Raw genomic sequence first — 18043 nt, 5'->3', positions numbered from 1 at the left:
ACTCCAGCGGGTGCAGAATGCCGCAGCGAGACTCCTTACGGGGTCTTCGCTGCGGGATCACATTCATCCGGTGCTATACCAGCTGCACTGGCTCCCGGTGGAGTACAGGATCAGGTTTAAGGTGCTGGTTTTAACCTTCAAAGCCCTATACGGCCTAGGACCCTCGTATCTACGGGACCGCCTCTCCTGGTATGCCCCACAGAGAAACTTATGGTCTTCAAATAAAAACATCTTGAAGGTCCCAGGCCTCAGAGAGGTTAGGCTGGCCTCAACTAGAGCCAGGGCTTTTTCGGCTGCGGCTCCAACCTGGTGGAACGCTCTGTCACAAGAGACAAGGGCCCTCCAGGACTTGACATCTTTCCGCAGGGCCTGCAAGACAGAGCTGTTCCACCAGGCCTTTGGTCAGGGCGCAGCCTGACTCCCTCCTTTGGCAATCTTTACAATACTTTAGTTTATGGTTGCCATCAATTTTGATTTTAATTAATTCTTTGATGTTTTTATAATGTTGCACTATTTTAGTGTTGTTAGCCGCCCTGAGCCCGGCTTCGGCTGGGGAGGGCGGGATATAAATAAAATTTATTATTATTATTATTATTATTAAATGAGTCTCTTTCTGCAAAATACAACACCTTCTGATCAGTCACCTGTCTTTCAGATGTCTTCAGAAGACTGGTAACAATATACAGTGGTACCTCAGGTAAAGTACTTAATTCGTTCCAGAGGTCCGTTCTTAACCTGAAACTGTTCTTAACCTGAAGCACCACTTTAGCTAATGGGGGCCTCCTGCTGCCGCCACGCCGCCGGAGCACAATTTCTGTTCTCATCCTGATGCAAAGTTCTTAACCTGAGGTACTATTTCTGGGTTAGCGGAGTCTGTAACCTGAAGCGTATGTAACCCGAGGTACCACTGTACTTTATTCTAAATTTTAGAAGATGTATGAGGCACAATCAGTTGGGCGGGGGATCAGACCTGTAAGCCACCCCTGTCCTAAACACATGTATCCACTCTATCCACAGAATGTTAGAATCATAGAATCATAGAGTTGGAAGAGACCACAAGGGCCATCGAGTCCAACCCCCTGCCAAGCAGGAAACACCATCAGAGCACTCCTGACATATGGTTGTCAAGCCTCTGCTTAAAGACCTCCAAAGAAGGAGACTCCACCACACTCCTTGGCAGCAAATTCCACTGTCGAACAGCTCTTACTGTCAGGAAGTTCTTCCTAATGTTTAGGTGGAATCTTCTTTCTTGTAGTTTGGATCCATTGCTCCGTGTCCTCTTCTCTGGAGCAGCAGAAAACAACCTTTCTCCCTCCTCTGTGTGACATCCTTTTGTATATTTGAACATGGCTATCATATCCCCCCCTTAAGCTCCTCTTCTCCAGGCTAAACATGCCCAGCTCCCTTAGCCGTTCCTCATAAGGCATCGTTTCCAGGCCTTTGACCATTTTGGTTGCCCTCCTCTGGACACGTTCCAGTTTGTCAGTGTCCTTCTTGAACTGTGGTGCCCAGAACTGGACACAGTACTCCAGGTGAGGTCTGACCAAAGCAGAATACAGTGGCACTATTACTTCCCTTGATCTAGATGCTATACTCCTATTGATGCGGCCCAGAATTGCATTGGCTTTTTTAGCTGCCGCGTCACACTGTTGGCTCATGTCAAGTTTGTGGTCAACCAAGACTCCTAGATCCTTTTCACATGTACTGCTCTCAAGCCAGGTGTCACCCATCTTGTATTTGTGCCTCTCATTTTTTTTGCCCAAGTGCAATACTTTACATTTCTCCCTGTTAAAATTCATCTTGTTTGTTTTGGCCCAGTTCTCTAATCTGTCAAGGTTGTTTTGAAGTGTGATCCTGTCCTCTGGGGTGTTAGCCACCCCTCCCAGTTTGGTGTCATCTGCAAATTTGATCAGGATGCCCTTGAGTCTATCATCTAAGTCGTTGATAAAGATGTTGAATAAGACCGGGCCCAAGACAGAACCCTGTGGCACCCCACTAGTCACTCTTCTCCAGGATGAAGAGGAACCATTGATGAGCACCCTTTGGGTTCGGTCAGTCAGCCAGTTACAAATCCACTGAGTGGTAACAAAGGTTTCTTCGTACCTGCAATAAACACTGAGACAAGCAAAATGATGCACAACTTCCTTGTATACACTGCAACACAGAAACACATATGTAACCATTTCACAAGTATTTCATCAATCAAGCTTGTGCCATTGGCAACACAAAGAAATCTGGGGAGATGCATTTTCATCGTAAGAGAGCTGTGACTGCAAAGGAAGGAATTTATTTCCTGTTTCCCTACTACACACTTATACATTTCACTTTCTACCACTCCCTTGGTGACTGCATGGAAACAGCCAATATTCCGCCCAATCCCCTGAGCACATTTCAGACTGAAAGACAAATCCCCCCAGGGAATTTTCTGTTCATCTATAAAGCATCTCTTTTTACTTCTGTCCCTACAGCCAACAGATTTAGATGAGATCAGATGAAAACCTTTTACAAGGCACCGAGCAGTACTGAGCAATGCAATTGGAACCCAAGGCAGAGTTGAGAAATGGATAAATGTCCACCACATATGCCATGGCTGATAACAGCATCTTGTTTGGAAGAATAAGATGTCATTGAGCAACATAGGCTTGGTACATACACACCCAATTCTAGGCTCAAATAAACCTTTATTATTGTTTTTCAAGACAGCTGTGTATTTTTGTGCTCACTAAGCATCCCCAGCTCTCACTGGGCTGTACTGAGGTTTCTCAGCTTCCATTATTGTTCTTTTTTAGGTGGGGTAGACACACTTTGTGCTCAACTCCAGCTCTATTACATTGTTTAACATATGTCTGTTCGTAGCCTTTCTTCCATCCCTGGGGACATTTAAAAATGGCTTCTCATCATGAACCAGGAAGTGACTTATCCAGACAATTAGATGGTTCTTCCTATCCTTTATATATGTGAACTATGTTTCTCTGCTCTGTTCCAGCCACTACATTCTATTCCCTCCTCCACCCAATAGTCAGTTCCCCCTCCACTAATCTTTCTGCATGTCATGCCATTATTACGGGGCTACCATGAGGTTCCTCCATCCTCACCCCTTCAGATCTATTGTATTTGTGTAAACCTTGAGGTTACCCTGAGTCTGCGGGTGCTTTACCCTTGGTTATCAGTGGTGCAGTTTTGGCTACAAAAGCATGAGCATGGGAAGACTTAAATCAATATTAATATATAGAAAAACATTGCAGTTATTTTCTGACTTCGTCTTAATAAAATGTGATGGGGGAAACCAGTTTGCTGCAGGGAGAATGTAAATTGACAATCCTAATTAAGCCTCCTTCTGAGCTCTGTTTGTCAAATGTAAATGGCCATTTCCCAACAAGCATTGTCTTAAGTTGAGTCCCTAGAGCAGTTAAATTGGCATGATTTTGATCTAGCTCCTGGGGCACTGAAGATCAAATAACAACAACCAACAGATCCTTTGAATCCAGATTAAATTTTGCACTTTGTGGAGCTAATAGTCTTACTAAAGTCAATGACCATACTAGACTCATTTTGTTGGGTCCCGTTCATGTATTCATGTTCACCGTGATAATCATGGGCTGTTCAATGCACCATGGGTCCAATGCACATTGCAGGACACACTCTTGACCTGGTTTTTGGAACAGAGTAGATTGGGAGAGATTTGGTGACTGGAGGGTATAACCATCACCCCCTGGTCATGGATGGATCTCTCCCTGATGTGGTTTGGAATGATAGCAACTGACTACCCCTGAAGGAATGGGGCTATTAATGTGGTTTGCCCATAGAGACTTATAAAATCCAATGTATTCTTGAATACGTTGGGAATTTTTCTCATTTGAGTAACTGGTGTTCCTACTGAGGGACTGGTTGACACAACTCCAGAATCAATAGCTTGGCTTAAATAGTTCCAGGGAGGTGCTCCCCTAAGCTGACTTCAAGAGGAAGCAAGGCAACAGTTCTTACCAGGCAAGGATGGAAATAGTAGCTGTCTCCAGAAAAGTGTGACTAGTATGACTGCATGAAGCTCTCCACCCATGCCTTTAGCCATCCACACAATGGCTTCCCTACCCACTTCAGTGACCCAGCAAGTTCACAGCCTCCTATGATATGCATTAATATCACATCTCCTGAGAGAAGATGCAGACCTAAGTGTCTTTTTACTCTCGTAGTGGGATATGGAATTGGAATAGATGGAGTGGAAATTGTGTGATATCTTATGCCTTGGAAATTCAAGCTGCCATCCTAAGGCAAGATGGGGGGGGGGGGACCAAAGACAGTTTAATCACCTGATCGCAGGGCTTCTGCAGGCAGGACAGAAGAGAAGTCTGGAGGAGTGCTATTGTGCTCTTTTTACTATTTCCCCTCTTTGCTTTGCTTTTAAACAGTTTCGGGGTGGGGGATTAACAGGATAGATTTATGCCAATTTAGGAGCTGCCATCCATCTCTTTGTAGGTTGGGAGCACTGGTGGTGTGGAGAGCAGCAGAGAAGTCCATGGATTCACTTATAACACATCCACCATACATACTACCCTGACATGTCTTCTTTCAAGGCCTGCTGATATTGGAGCTTTGACATCTGCCAGATCAGGGCTGCAGATTTTTCCACAGTGTTGGGCAGGTGAGGGGTCTGACAAATAGATTCCCTCTTAATCACTGGACAGAGTAATTTGATATCCCCAGGATCACAGCCTGACAGAGCAATCCAAACCACACCAGGGCAGCAGTGAGACATGATGAAGTCTCATAGTTACCACCTCATCCATAACCCCATTGCTTACCCCATTCTTCTGGGGCAGAAGGAAGAGAGGCAGACAAATATCTGATGTTGGCTATGCCAACCTGGGGCTGGTGTAGTGATCAGGTCTGACATGGACTACTTCAAAGAGTTCTTGTAAGGATGAGATGGTGGGGGAGAACCACGTACACAGCCATGTGCTGCTTGGAGGAAGGGCAGAACAAAAATGTAACAACTAAATAATATATATTTTGCTTACATGAAGCATCTATAGTAATAGATCCAGTTCAAAAGCCTTTTGCTTCCAACTTGTAATAGGCTACATTCTCTGGTCTTGTATGCTTAGCCATGATCCAGAGAATTTTGCTTGCCTAATGATAAGATATTCACACTCCCTGCTTTGCATTAGTCTAATTCTGCAGTGACTTTTCATCCCACCCTCTGCAACAGATGAGCTATATTAATTCTGAGCCAGTTTGCTGGGGACATGAACTCATGTGAACCACCAGTGTGCATAACGCATAGGCAATATTACTGCCCCTTTGACTCTGGTGGTGACTAATCCACTGTAAAATTAAATTAAAAGGAAACTCAGTGTGTGTGCTGTTGCTTGAGCACAATGCAGGCTGCCTGTCAACATTCCTTTTAGGGATTCCTACTCCTGTACTCACCCACTCAGTCTAGTATGAAAGCGCTCCCTATATCAAGCTCCCCAGAGGATTCATTACATACAGATCTGCAACGTTGTGCATGTATGCAAATGCATCTGCATGCCTACTTAAGGACTGAAGCCTGCCCTATTGCCAATCAAGATATGGCCCAGTGGATATGGATCATATTCATGCCAGTATGAATTCTACATATAGCACCTGTGTGAGGATCTCAACGCAGCTTGTAAGGATTCCTAAAGGAATGTTACTTTCATGTAGTAATGCCAGTTCTCTCACAGAACGACAATACCAAGGACTCACATGCTAGGAACTGGTTTGAGTTTGTAGCACAAGACTTTCCTGAACTCTAGAGAGTAAAGCGAATAAAGAACAATGAGTCAAAAGAGCTAAAATAGAGGAATCATAGAATAAAAGAATCGTAGAATTGTAGAGTTGGAAGCAACACTGAGGGTCATCTAATCCAAACCCCTGCAACTAAAGCATCCATGACAGATGTCCATCCAACCTCTGCTTAAAAACCTCCAAGGAAGGAGAGTCCACAACCTCCTGAGGGAGACCGTTCCACTGTTGAATCTGAACTGGGCTTCTCTACCCCCTTTTCTGACCTGGGTTGCAAGCATGATAACTGTCTATGTCACACTTCCTCCTAATGCAACTATGGAGCTAGGGTAATCATCTTGACCTTCTGGGTTTGTGTACAGTTAAAACTGATCACATTTTTTTGCAGCATTTGGCAATCATTGGTGAAAAGAGGGCATGCAACATGGTAATGTAACAATAAACCTTAAAACTGGTTTGTTCCTCCAGGAGATGGTGATAGCCACCAATTTGGATGGCTTTAAAAGAGGAATAGGCAAGTTCATGGATGAGAGGGCTCATTGTCTACTAGCCATGATGCTTATGCTCTACCTCCACAGTTGGAAGCAGCAAGAAACCATGGGAAGGGAAAGTGCTGTTGCGCTCGTGTTCTGCTCCCACAGGCATTTGATTGGTCACTGTGAGAACAGAATGCTGGACTCGATGAGCCATTGGCCTGATCCAGCAGACTGTTCTTATGGATAAAGGCACAAGTAATAAAATAATGTAGTGAGGCATATATTAAGGTTGTGATCCTAGAATTAAGCCCCATTGAACTCAATGACACGTTGGAGTAGACTTGCAGGTGTTTGTGCTGTTTAATCACTAGGGATCAATTTAATGTTTGATGTTGACTATTTGATATTGCATGGCCTGAGTCAATCTCTTTGTCCCAACACAATGACTTCTAAGATCAGCTGGGAATGTTTCTTAATGATGAGCCAAGCCAGGATCACAAGGACAGGCGTAGAGCAGCAGCTCACCAAAGCAGTAAGATTGTATCTTTTGGAAGCAATGTAAGACATTTTTATTCAACCTAGAAAGGATAAGTAGAATAACTAACAACATCTTTATTAACCTGTCCTGGGGCCTTAAGACTGAATGGGCTCTAAATCCAAATGACCAAATAAATAAAATGCTGGCACTTCAGTGATCATGGAAATTGCTACAGCTGTAATCCATTAGTTCTTGGCTCATGCCTCACTCTAGTCACATGATAAGATGCCTTCTTTTTGGGGGCAGGCATCAGAAATTAATGTTTGAACCAGCTCTAAGTTAAAAGAAATAAGAGAGGAAGTGACTGATTGCAGAAAAGTTGCAACAGGCATTGCTGGATTGGAATTGACAGAAGATCTAAGCCTTTGGTCTCAGAACTCAGATTGCAAGTGAAGGGAGTATTAGGCAGGGAAGTCTGAGGGAAACGATGAGGAAGTTGGAAACTGTGAAGATGGTTGGAAACTGCACAGGAAGCCTGAAAAATGCAAGGCCGAGAGAAAGTTATTCAGATTGGATGAAAGGGAAAATAAAGGCAGAGGCCAAAGCAAAGAGGTAACAAGCGATGGGGTGGCAGTGGTGACAATGGGGCTGAACTGGGATGCTCCCACATAGATGTTAAATTGGTTGTGCATGTAACAAGGGGAGAAGAAGAGACAGCTGTGGTCACAATCAAATAGGTGGGTGGGGAACAGATCTGAGAGAATGGCAAGTTTAAAGAGAAATCCATGTGGAGCCTGTTAGAAATGGCGGCATATCTGATGTTGGTAGAGAATTCAGAACCTACCAACTCAGGCTCTACCAGCTTTCATCTTGTGCTCAGATGAGGGATATGGATGTTGGGCAGATGAAAAGTTAATGTAAACTGAGCGGAGCTGCTGGAGTTCCCCCCTACTCCCTTTCCTGCAGATCACAAAACTGCCAAGTGAGATCAAACATCAGCTTAGAGCTTCTTTTTTTATTTGGTTATGTTTTCCTGAAGATGACCCTTCATGGGATTCCGAGACCAGTTAGTCTGTTTTCTTACTTTGCTTTCCAAAGTGAGCAAGAGACAGGAGTGGGAAAGAGGTTGAACAGCTGTTGGTGAGAGACCTTTGCCTGTCACACAGCTGTTGAATTTCATTCCGCTCTCTTCCCCCTGCTGAAGCCACATGGCATCCCTTCTGTCATGTGCAGGCCGTGTTTCTCAAAGACACTTTTATGCACTGTTTCTCTGGTGTCAATAAGGCACTCTGTGTGATAAGAATTTGGAGGCCTAAAGCAAGTGAACCAAATATCCATTATGGGGGGGGGGGTATTACTGAGCACAGTGGATTCCTGTGCTCTGTGATTCTTAGGCTCCTAAGCTCCACTTTAATAAAATATGATACAATGCATTCCACTTACACCATACATTGCTTACTACTAAATGCTGTACTAGACAACATTTAAAAAAAGTTTGATGATTATTTGCCATCCAGAGCTATGATGACAACTGGCTACATGCATACTGTCACACTTTTATCAGGCCGTTTGTTCACATACCTACATGTTGCTATTTGATACATACTCTATTACTGAAAATGAAAGTTACATACTTACACACCAGATCTCACTGCATGCTGGCAAAACTGAAAGAAAGACCTTTCGCATGAAAATGACAAGGAAAAATCATTCCTTCCAGTCTTCAGTTCTGCATGTTTCCATATCAGTTTGCAATTTATTCAAAAAATCTCTCATGGAAACCCATTTGCATTTTAGCACCAATTTTTCCTAATATGGCACATTTCTATGCAATTTTGCCTAGTATAGGTATTATTGTGAAGCTGTTTCCTTAATATTTATATTTTCCCTAATAGCATGCATCCCCCCCCCATTATTTTCACTAATATGTGCATTTCTGTGCACATTATTTGGCTGGAGACCTGCACTGAAAAATTTGAAGAAATGCAAATTACACAGGAAGGCGGTGTTTGCAAATTGTTTTGGAAAGTAGAAAAAAATAGGTAGATTTACCTTTTACTCTAACCTGAAACAAAATTGTCCCCCCTCCCAATCCTTACCTTAGGGTGACTTTAGTAAATCAAGAATGAGCATGAGAAATGGGCCTTTTCAAGCACTTTTTCTTTTTCCAGTTTCCGGTTTTGGTGTCCTTTGGCAACACCAGCAGCTGCTTCCCAAGGCTCTCCACCAGCTGACAAGGTGAGAGGACAAGGTGCCTTTAGGAATCTCAGTCAGGTAGCTGCCCTCAGTACAGAGGCAGCCTGGCATAAATATTTCAGGCCTTTTTGTTGTTGTTTTGTAATAATGAGGAACAAAGACAAACACATGGGGAGAGAAATATTTTCCACCCAGGCTGGAGGATTTTAATATTTTATCAGGCAGAGCACAAAATAGTCCTGAATTATCACATGTCAATTGTTATTTTTGAGGATTATTTCTGACCTTTTCAAAACAGGATGCCCATCACGTTTCCAAATGAATGTGGCTAGAATGTTTGCCTTTCCCTGGAGAAGAGTCACACTCGCAACCCCAAAGACACCACCGATTTGCTAATGAGAGGAAACAAAGACCCTGGCAACTGTCACCTTGAGATGTTAGGGCTCAAACTTTGCATTTGCTTCCAACAATTTTGGTGTTATCCTGAAGCATGATCTCTATCCCCAAAGAGGCTCGGCTTATTGGCATGTGAGAACATCCCCTGTTTTCCCTGGCATTATATTCCCTGGCATTATATATAGCTCTCTTTCCTAAAGATTTCTTTTAAAAAGAATTGATGAGTCCTTTTAAAAAAACCATAAGAAGATGGGACTTGGTTAGCTGTGCAACTGAACTAGATTTCTGCTGGGTTGTTTTAAAGTCTAGTAATTTCCTTTCAGACTTTCCACTTTGCAACAGGAAATCAATTGGACAAAGCTGTTAGAACACAGGAAGCTGCCCATATACCAAACCAGGCTATTGGTGCATCCAGGTCAGTGAGGTCTACACTGATTGGTAGCAGCAGCTCTCCGGACACAAATCATTCCCAGCCAGCCCTCCCTGGAGATGCACCTGTTTGGTGCAAAGGATGTGTTCTACCACTGAGCTGCCTACAGCAAAGAAGCATCTGCCCAGTATGTTTCTCATTTCTGGCATTTCTGAGCCACAGATGGCCTTTGGCCCTTGACCATAGCAATCTGGGGCAGACATGACTTGAACAAGGTGCAGATCAGTCCTGCACTACTTAGAGAAGCCTGGGCGCGGGGAGGAATTGCCCTTGTGTGGGCTCACTAGCCACATTTGATGGGCACTTTTGAAAATAGTCTTGAAGTCAGCATGGGAGCAGCTTTCCTGCCATTAGGCTGGTTGAAGCAAACAAGATGACTGACCAGTTGTTCTTATTTCTGTGCTGTGTGGTACTGACCTTAATCAGGAGCCTTCTTGTCTTTATCCCTTCTCCATACTCCATCTCCTTTGCCACTGCCCAACCTTTGAGAGCCCAAACCCTTTCACTGGTCTTAGCTGTCCACATACATTTTGACTCAATAATCAAGAAAGGATTTTCTCCTTAAAATCCCAGAGTGTATTCCTGTTTCTTTCTATAATTTATATCCCACCTTAATAGTGCCAGGCTGCCAGTGTTTATGTGGCACCCCTGGCTAACTGAAGTGTGGTGCTGTGGGCTGCATTAAAACTATACATCTGGAAAGCATCCGAAAGCTCATCTTGTCCAACCATCATACATACTTAAGAGCAGAAACACAATGTCCTAAATGCCCCTAACAAATCCATCTATTTAACAGATGAAAAGAGCCAATGATCAAACCTTTCTAAATCTACCCTCTGCTGAATACATCCCTAACTGCATATTTTTCAGTTGGCAATACTTTTTTTTTGCTAGTTTCCTGTCCCCATTAATTCTGCCACACTTTGTAGTCTTGCCAGCTCTCCCCATACCTTCTTGTCTGGTTTCAAAAGCTGCCCTTTCATGTCCCTGCCTGTCTCACCTCTCATGCTCTTAACATCTTCTCTTAACATCTTTGGCTGGCTAAAACTTTTGTGTAACTTCCCCCACCCCTTATGCCTCATTTGTGCTCTATTTAGCAATTCAGAAGCCCCAAAAGGAAAGCTGCTTCTCCCCATTAAGAAAATGGTGAACACTTTGAGGAGGAAGTAAAGAATTTAAAGCCACAAATACCCTTTTGAGGTGGTTCAAATTAGAGTATGGAACATTGCTGGGAGATAGCAGGGGTGAAACTGCCCTTCACAGCAGGCCATTTTGCATGGCAGCAGGAATCAGGGAGAATTCAGATGACCCTTCTGTAAAATCTGAGCAGGCTGGTTGAGTGGTGGTGTGGTTAGGCATGACCCCTGGCACATCAAGAAACATCTGTTATGTACTAAACTTGGATCCTAGAACAATAGGCAGGTGGGGTCCTAGAATGCAACAACCTGATTGGCCTGCAGGAGCAGCCCAACCAGGCTCCAGGAGGGAAGCAGAAGCAGCCAATCAGATGGGACCCATTGTGTTAATAATGTATATAAAGCTAGAGGGTTTTTTTGGGGGGGGGTGGATTTATTCACTGTTTGATGAGCTGCAATAAAGAGCATAAAATCACTATGCGACTCCGAGTATATTTCAACTTCCTTGCTGTATGCATAACCAGGTGGGGAAACCTCTGGCTCACAGGGCTTCAATTGGTCTCTCTTCCTAGGCCCTGTATTCTTCTTGGCTTTGACCATTTGTTGCCTCAATGGGGGGGAGGGGGGGTTAACACCCTCCACATAGCGGATGCATTGTGCCCACATACAGCTAAGTTCCACTGGCAAAGGCCACACATTCTGCTCCAACCATTCTTACTGTTGTTCACTCATGAGCAATTTTGCCTTGCAGGAGCACAGCCCAGATGAACGGAGCAGAACAAGCAGAAACCCACTATAGGAGGAAGGGTTGAGTGTGATCAGTCACTGCAGACAGCCACTCTTCCAGAGAAGGGAGGCTGAGATATGCCCACTGGCTGGAGCACTCAGGCATCACTGCTCACTCTTCCTTCTCACCTCTTCACTTGATGCACTGGTGCATCCAGCTTCAGGAACTTGCTTTTCCAGAGGACTAGAATTGTTCATCTCTCTTTCTCTCTCTGTTCTCCATGGATGACACCCAACAGATACAGCTGATGAGAACAAGAAACTGTTCCATGTAGACCATGAAGAAGGCCTCACCAGCAGTGGCCAGATGAAGCCCACTGTTCCCCAAGAAGTCGCCAACCTACATACACAGAGAGAGCAGGCTCTTAAATCCTGGCATATTCCATGACAGACAGCTCAGGGGAACAGACACCCTAAGTGAAGCTTCTGCTGGGTGCAAGTCATGCACTCCTTGCCCATTTCACTATTGTCTCGGTCCTTTCCAGCCACTATCAGGGTGTGTGTACCATGTTTTCCCCTCGATGTACTTGAACCAGTGACCCTGGGAGAATGTGTGCATTAATTTATGTCTCTGCCTAATGAAAAGCCCCCTTTTCATATAATTATGGTTGCCAGGAAAGGGTAGGGGCTAACCAGAAACTGATTTGAACCAGCAACCCTTAGAGCAAGTTTGCATGTTTGTGTCCACTTTGCAGACCCCACCAGAATTCCCTTGCATGCTGCTGCTGCTTTCTGCATTTGCTTCTTTGCATTTGCTTGGGATTTCATCATCTTGAACAGAATTACAGAGTTGGAAGGGACCTCAAAAGCCATGTAGTGAGTCTGGGAAATGTGTTGCTTCAGTTTCTCTGATAGGTGTCATCCACAAATATGGCTACTCCACTTTTCGCCCCAGATTCCAAATCTGTTATAATTCAATCACTACATGTCTCAGTGTTGGTTCTCAGGGGATCAGGTTCCAAAAAGTGTATCCAGTCCTGTGATTCCTAGCCCACATACTGTTATATTAAAAGCATCAAGGGAACTAGGTTTACTGTATGCAGTATGTATATCTTGTAGCCAGATATGCACACTTAGTTTGTTGTTGTTGTTTAGTCATTTTGTCGTGTCTGACTCTTCGTGACTCCATGGACCAGAGCACGCCAGGCACTCCTGTCTTAGTCAGTACAAAACAAAGTGAGAAATGGCTCTGAACCCCTCCCCATCTTCCCAATTCACTGCAGCTCCATTAGTTGGCCTATGTAAGTCACATTTCCACTGTGTCAATACCTGTCATTTCCCCTTAATTCCTCTATAGATCCTGACACCAGCAATTTAGTAATCTATTTATAGATCATGGTGTCAAATTGTGTGAGTAGCTTATAGTTCTACAACTGTAGAAGTGGAACCTGTTTTTGCAGCTGTGTTACATGACATCTTGCTGCCCATAACAGTGTTTCAAGCCCATTCTTCTAGCAATTCTGCAGCAGGGAAACTGAATAGCACACTAAAGTAAAATATATCTCCTGGTTTTGAGATTATTTTACCTGCTTTTAGTTTCTAGAGGGATTACATTGTACAGAGCCTTAGAACCCCTGATAAGCCCTATAAGGAAATAGTGCAGTAAAGTGCTGCATATGCATATTACATAATGTTAAGATACTTTAGTCACATGGGAGCTTTCATCCACCATCAATTCTAAGCCTCCAACTCAAGTTATGCACTTTCCAATGGGATAATGAGTAAATGGCTGTTTATTGTGGACTCAGTGCTGCTTATACATCTGGGTATTCCACATGACACCTTCCTCTTAAAAATTCCATCCTGTATTATTTTCTGCAGAAAATTGGATAAATAAAAAAACCCTGTGGAAATGGTAACTCTGGATTAAAATAGGGGAGGGGAGAGAGAGAATAAGATGGCATTTGATAGGGCTGTCATGAAAATGCTATGAAAAACTTGTATGCATGAGCAGCACCAAGTCCACAATACACTGCCAATGTGGAAGTGCCCAATATATCCCATTATGGCTATGTAATGGTGCTATATATACACCTCTCAATTATCCATAGGACATACGGTGGATTTTTTTGCTGGCAAGTGTAATATGCCATAAGTCCTTTCAAATGAGACTTAAAAATAAATAAATCTCTCTCTCAATGTCACCTTCCTGGCTTCTTTTATTCTTGAAGAGCTAGCAAAGCTTCATGGAGCATCCTGGAGCATTGTTTCAAATTTATCATCCTTCCCAACCCTTGCAATCACACCGGGAGGAAATTATCACTTAATATCAGGTCCAGCATCAACGGATAGCACTCTTGAGCTGAGGGCCCATCAGTGCTGACATCTACTGTGGACCCACCTGATTATGAGTGACTGAAACCTTAGTTTTTCACAGTGCTAAAAAGCAACATGAGGTCAGAGCATATGGGGACATTTTAAATGGCACTGCTATTGCCATTAAGCCCACAGGGGAGGGTTGTCACTTTGCCACGGGCCCTTAAACTTAGAGTCATCAGTCCTATCTCATCCAACTCAACAAAGACAATTCTGTAATTATGCTAAACCAAATCCAAAGAGATTATGTCAGCTATGCGTATCTCAGGAATGTTTTAAGTTCAACTCTGTTCAGTGGGACCTTCTTCAAAGTACATGAACATAGGATTGAAACCTTGGTAGTTCTCCACACTCCACAATTCATCTACCTATAGGCTCAATTAAAAGATATGTGGAATGAAGCATCCATTAGAGCAGGGAACATGTGTGTCTCTCCCCAGATGTTGTTGGGCTACAGCTTTGAGCATTTTTGACTACTGGCCATGCTGACTGAGGCTGATGGGAGTTGGAATTCTGCAACAACTGGAAGGTACCAAGTTCCCCATCCTTGCATTACAGATATTCATCAAGGACAGGAGCAGATCTAGCTGAGAGGTAGAGCGCAAAAGGCCTCATCTATGGTTATTGGAGCCTCTGGCTGAATGACCTCAGCTCATAAGGCGAGCTCTTGAGAGAGCCACTACCCGTCAAGAGTAACAGACAATATTGGGCTCAAGGGCCTGACTCAGCATACGGCAGCTTCATTATGTGCAGCAGAAGAAAAGCATTCAATTTTATAAATCTTGAAAAACCAAAAAGTTATAACACGGCAAATCCATGATATAAAAGATCATTATACATTTCCAAAGTGTTGCTTTTGTAAGTGCTATACATGTTTCAGTACCTGAAATATAGTCTCAGGTGTTTAGCAGTGAGGCATGTTTCACTTCAGTCAGAGTTCAGATTTTGTTTTGAAGTGTTCACAGAGTGTGGAGGACAGGGGCTTGCTTTTTGTTTGCCATTTTTAATTTCAACAAGGATTACCCAACCCACCCCATTCCCAACAACTATGTCTAAACCAGTCTGGCACATAGATTACTTTAAGCCTTATACATGATATCAAAATAGTGATTAAATACATAACAGAACAAGTGCTTTTCACTTCAGGACCAAACTAAAAAGCAAACTTCTCCGACAGCTTTGCCAGTATCTTAATGACAAACCGGAACTGAGTTGTCATTTCTTTTTGCTTTTCAGTGAAGGCTGCTCACTCAATGACAATTTGGGGCTTTCAGCTCCAAACATAGTACCTACTCCTGTATGCACACACACATGTGTGTACACACACACACACACACACACACACACACTGCCTTTTGTGTATGCAAATGATTGGATTCAAAGTCATAAACTCTACTTCTGCATATAAAACCCAAATTAACTTTGCTATGGACACTTTGCAGCTTATGACCAACCAGTTTTGAATGCAAGCAATATGTACCATCTCCAAAACTGTTCCAGTCAAAGTGAAGTAGGCTTGCTGAACTCATCATCTGTACCTGCAAGTATCAGTATTCAAGTTGGGAATGTAAGTGATCTGCATGCACAGAATGAACAAACACAGAAACATGAAAGGTGTAATCAAATTTAGGGCAGCTAAGAGTTAACATATACAAATTAGTCCATGGAAACGTGTTCTTCTTTATGTTCCTCAAGCAAAGCCAAATTTCTCAACGTTTCCCTTCCAAGAAATGTTGTTTTCAGAATGTCAATGATGTATGTTGTCTGAAAAGCAGCATCAACCATATGTAACCTACGAACTTTTAAAGTTTGGGCTTAGAATTCCAAACACCTCTATGCTACGATTTGTATGTACCTATGAATTAGCACTTGAATATAACCATGAAGAAAAGAATAGGGCAGGGGTGGGAGATGGCAGTTGAGACCTACCCTTCCTGTAGGTGGCTGGAGAAAGAGGTTGATTGTCATGAATCTAGACATCATTCAGATGCAAGTCTACTACTGTGGGGTGCAGTTGGGATGTGAAGGGAGGCTTCTGCATTTCTCTTCCTGCTAAGGGTGGCTTTGCAACTGAAAAAATGTTGTGACACATTGATAGTTAAGTGGAAGAAGGGAAGCTTAAATGTAAGTAAAGCAATAAAATAAAATAAAACCTCAAACATTAAGTTGTCCAGAACAACCATTAGAGGGAATCAAAACCTGCACTCCTATAGTTTTCTTGGATTCACGTACACTAACCAAGAAAAATGAACCCACAGGGTGCATTTTGTGTTCTCTAAAAATCCTGTTGCACTGTGCATTCATTTTTTAGATTTCTGGGCTCCCAGGCTGTTATTTCTTAGTATCACAACTTCATTGTGATTAATGACAGACTCTTGTGAACTTAAATGGGCTTCTGACCAGGCATCAGAGTTCTTTCATAACTCAGTGAGAATCTTAGTGATGACACAGAATATGGTGCTAATGAAAGTGAGATGCAGACTCCGATGGATATCTATGCCTTCAAAATGAAATTGTTAGGAAAGCTGCATGTCTTCAACTGTAAAATGTCCCAACAGGCAACAACACAAATCTGCCCATGTGCGTTAATTGTGTAGCATCACATTCTATCCCAGGTGTTGGCTACAAGGCATTTGAAACTGCCATTATAGCAAACTGTGTCAGCTAGGGTTAGAATGGAAGAGAAGAAACATTGGGACTCCTTGGTATGCTCTGATGTGTTCTCATCACAGATGGATGGTAATTTTATTCATCACCCAGTCCCTTCACAATCGCAGCAAGTGCCAAGAGAGAGAGAGAGGCCAGCCCAGCCACAGAACAAGCAGAGCATCTTAGAGCAGATTGCCAGACAGCTGCCTAATAAGAGCAGGCTCCAGTTATGCCTTTGGCAATTCAATTCTTTGGGAAGAAGTGGACATGTGAAAGATTGCCTGAAGCAGCCTGGGAAACATTAGCGGGCAGGTCTCTCAAATACTGTGACAATCCCTCTATTGATTGTCCCAAGGGATGGTGGCATACAACACCAGAGCTTGTTAGGATTCTGGACTCATATCTGAAAATATGTGTCTGCAAAATGCTGGACGTTCACAAAGATGACAACTAAGAGCTTGTAGAATCCGTTAAGGGGAGAGGTGGGCTTCAGAGGAAGGAGACACTAGGTCATGTGCTCGCTTCTGGAGAAACTATGTATAACTACTCAGGCAACTCTTACACAAAGCACCGTTTCATTCAGAATTTTGACAAAAGGAGAGTATAGGTGAAAGTATATGTACGGATGGCTTCTCCTGTTCATGGTTCAGATCATGGCAGGTTAATCAATGTGCTCCTCTCACTAGCTTGAATCTGTACTGGAATATTTAAAGCACAGTTGATGGGAAGATGTCATTTTTTACCCTTCAACTGTAATTACCATTACGGTATGTCTACTCCAAACTAAATGGCTTGCGGATAACTGCCATTGTCTACACATGCCTAGTGAAGGTTGCTTCCTCATCTCAGAAGAACCAAAGAAATGAATTCAACAATGGCTTAACACATTAAACTCAAACAGCTCCAAATACTCAGTGAATCTGTTCATGCTGTTTACCTATTACCAACTAAACTCTTAGGAGGAGGAAGAGTGAAAAGTAACAAACAAACAAATAAGCTCCAACCTTAAACTCACCTGTGCTCATATTCAAAGATAGTTATAGAAAATTTGTTCTCTGTCAACAAGCTAACACAGCCAAATTAAAACTTCATACATTAGCCTCTGAGCTATTTGGGCTGGAATGGAGCAGATTTCTTCACATGAATGGAATATATGAGAGATTATTGATGGAAAACTTTTTTTAAAAAAAACCTCCCTGCATGTGGAAAGCTTGCATGTCAGGGAGAAAGCTAAACTAAGATTTCTAAGCTTTATTTTCTCACTAAAATGCAAGTTTTCCACAATAGGGAAATTTATCTCATGTTTCCCAAGTGCACATGAATTGTGAGATGATACAGCCAGAGTACTATACATGTGCCTTGTTGACTTCAAACATATAAGCAAAAAGATGATTAACATGTAAGAAGCACATTC

At 43.0% G+C, this 18043-nt stretch overlaps 1 long non-coding RNA gene across 1 annotated transcript; it reads left to right on the top strand.

Annotated features, from left to right (window-relative positions):
- Nucleotides 1-985: 985 nt before the first annotated feature.
- On the top strand, nucleotides 986-17614 carry LOC308472052. The gene is made up of 2 exons (XR_013983274.1): nucleotides 986-1020; nucleotides 2092-17614. It is a non-coding gene; the product is annotated as an uncharacterized lncRNA (long non-coding RNA).
- The last annotated feature ends 429 nt before the right edge of the window (nucleotides 17615-18043 follow it).

Source organism: Podarcis pityusensis (assembly GCF_964106645.2).
Source record: "Podarcis pityusensis genome assembly, chromosome: 2".
NCBI classification, from domain to species: Eukaryota; Metazoa; Chordata; class Lepidosauria; order Squamata; family Lacertidae; genus Podarcis; species Podarcis pityusensis.
The sequence above is the reverse complement of the archived record's forward strand: the minus strand, read 5'-3'. Positions and strand labels throughout refer to the sequence as shown.